Raw genomic sequence first — 2,978 nt, 5'->3', positions numbered from 1 at the left:
ACAATGCTATACATTTAAATAGCTTATAATTTCCAAATTCTGAATTCTTTGCTGCTTTTATAATTCACTCTTTTGGGGGCACAATGGCTTAATGGTTAAAGATGCTGAGCTTGTCAGCTGGAAGGCTGACCTCCAGGGTTTGAGATCCAAGCGCTGCACAATGGAGTGAGCTCCCATTCCTGCTGCAATTCCTGCTCACCTAGCAGTTCGAAAGCATGAGTAGATTAATAGGTGGCATTTCAGTGGGAAGGTAACAGTGTTCCATGTACCTTTGGCATATAGCCATGGTGGCCACATGACCACGGAAGTATCTTTGGACAACTCTGGCTTTCTCTACCAAGAAACGGAGATAAGCACTCACCCTAGAGTTGGACATGACTGGATAGAAAAACCTTTACTTTGGGAGTGTTTTTAAAATTCTTTAGGCAGACATTTTACATTTCTATTACTGAATATAACTAGAATGAAGAACAAAATTGAAACTATCCTTAAGAGTTAATGCAGTTAGCAAAAGCGATAGTGTTTTATAATATTTTGATTATTAAATTATGGCAGGTATACAGTGCCAAGACTGGAGGAAAGTTTGGTTTCTGCTATCAGCTTTTTTCCCCAGTTATTTGCTCAATCTTACCATGATTACATTTTAGCAGTAAGAAAAGGTATCAGTTTAGCTAGCTGTTATTAAACTTTTAAATTTTAAATGCTGCATAAAATAATTCACAATCATGCATAATGATGTTAATATGCCATCTCTCAACAACAGTCACCAAATTCACCAAAGCTTTTAAGAAGAAAAGATTAGAAACATATTTGGAACTCTTCAGTGTTTTGGGATACAGTTATTTTTTCAGATTCAATTTCCATAGTATCAGATTGCAGCATACTATTGAAAACTACTTATTTTCACCAAGTATATCCAGGATCAAATATAAATTTCATATACTCAATTCTCAAGGTGGTTTTAAAATACCTATATTTTGTGTACCTAGGCCTATATTTCCAGAAAATAATATATTTTCAATACATTAAATATATATTAATTAGCTAATACTGACACATTGATAATATCACTCTAGATATAAAATATACACCTTGATCTCCTTTATTTCTGAACTACCAGTTTGTGCTGAAGATGATTAATGAAACTTGCCTTGTTTACTTATTTAGTACTACTACAAGATTGTTTTTGGGAACAGTAGATAGGGTGTTTCACTTCAAATCTGTATAGCCTATTTGGCAAATATGATGGAATCAATATCTGCCTTTAAGGAGCTTGGGAATCCATGAGAAAATAAATTAGAAACTTTAAGAAATGCTTCCTTCTATTTTGAAGAAGGCATTAGTGCACCTCACTTGAAAATACTGTATCTCTCAATCCAACCACATTGTACAACTTCTGTTCAGACTCCAATCTCTACTTTTAAATGAAAATTTTATAGAATGTGGGAGGTCAGTTGCAGAGAGCCCTTGGAATGAAATGCATTACTTTGATACCTTTTCATCTAATTTGAAGCCTGGTGTGGGACTGAAACTGAATTGTTCACCTTGGTGGATAACTTTTGTTGAACTAAATAGGAGTCCTTCTGGTCATATCAGATCTGTCAGCTGCATTCAGTAACATTGTATCCTAGACTTCCTGTGAGGGTTGTGGTTCCATGCAGCAATACTGTGAGATGCACCATCAAACGTGGGCTGGCACAAGATTCAGCTATGCTAGTTGAACCACACTATTTTCATATATGTATGAAACTGATGGCAGAGATAATCCTTGATTCATGAAGAGGTATTGTCATTATACCCAACTACATATAACCATTGGAAGCCAAGCAAGAAACACATTGGACATTCACGTTTAGAATGTGGAAACTATGAGGGACGAGTAAAGATGAAATAGATTTAAATTTGAATACCCAAAAAGTAATCAGTCACAGTAAGCATCTTATTCAATGTCAGTTCCTACTCTGAATCTTCATAAGGCATGTTATGAATAGAATTCAAAGTTCTGGTTTTCTTCTACAAACCCTCTATTGAGACCAAGTTGAGATTGTTTTCACAAACAGTATCTACTTGCTTTCTGTCTTCAGTATGGAAGGAGATTCTTCAGAACCCTTCTGCTCAATAGGCAAGGACTAAGAGTGGAGATAAAGCTTGTGGGCAGAATAACCAACCTCTAGATGACTGAATAGTGTTCCTACTTTGTTAGTTTTTAAGAAGGCACCAAAAATGAAGCATTCTTTACATGCATACGGAGCTAAAGTGCTATCTCACAGAGCTGCTATTAAAGTGGTTTTTAATTTTAATGTTCAGTAACTTTTTAGTCTGTTTCCCTTTCAGTGGTTTAAATGGATTTTAATGTTAGACAACATATTCTATTTCTTAAGAATTTCTCTGTAATTTTAATAGGGCACCCAACCATGAAATTCATCTATTATTTACGCTGTTTCCATTTTTTCTCTGGACCATTTCTCTGGGCTATGTATTGTTACAATCATTTGAACTAGGGTATTAATATATTAGTGTAATAAATTTCACTAGTCTGACAACTACTTAATTTTCAAGCATTAGCAACACTCGAGTTTGGGAGGGAGGGATCCTAATTCCAAATTAGTTTCCAACCCTGCTTATAGATACCACAAAATGAACTAATGGGTATGGGCATGCATGCATTCTCTACCACTTATCTGTGGCCCCAATTAATGATTTTTTTTCCAGTTTTATACAGGAATGAAAGTTTGTATTTTTGGTATGTTTTCCTCAAGCCTGACTCCCATAACTCATGAATTTGCTCAGTTTTCTCACCACAGTACAGAAGTTGTCATTCCCTTCTTTCAGGAACTTTCTTCAACTTCCTTATCTAGTATATATCTTTGGTAATCCCTGTGTCCTGTATTCAAATACTAACCAGGTCTAATATCACTAAAAATTTTAAGATCAGCCAAGGTCATGTGTAAGGTTGTAATAAATTGAATGAGACATGG

Source organism: Vipera berus, assembly GCF_964194415.1.
Source record: "Vipera berus genome assembly, chromosome: 7".
NCBI lineage: Eukaryota > Metazoa > Chordata > Lepidosauria > Squamata > Viperidae > Vipera > Vipera berus.
This window is presented reverse-complemented; position numbering follows the sequence as displayed.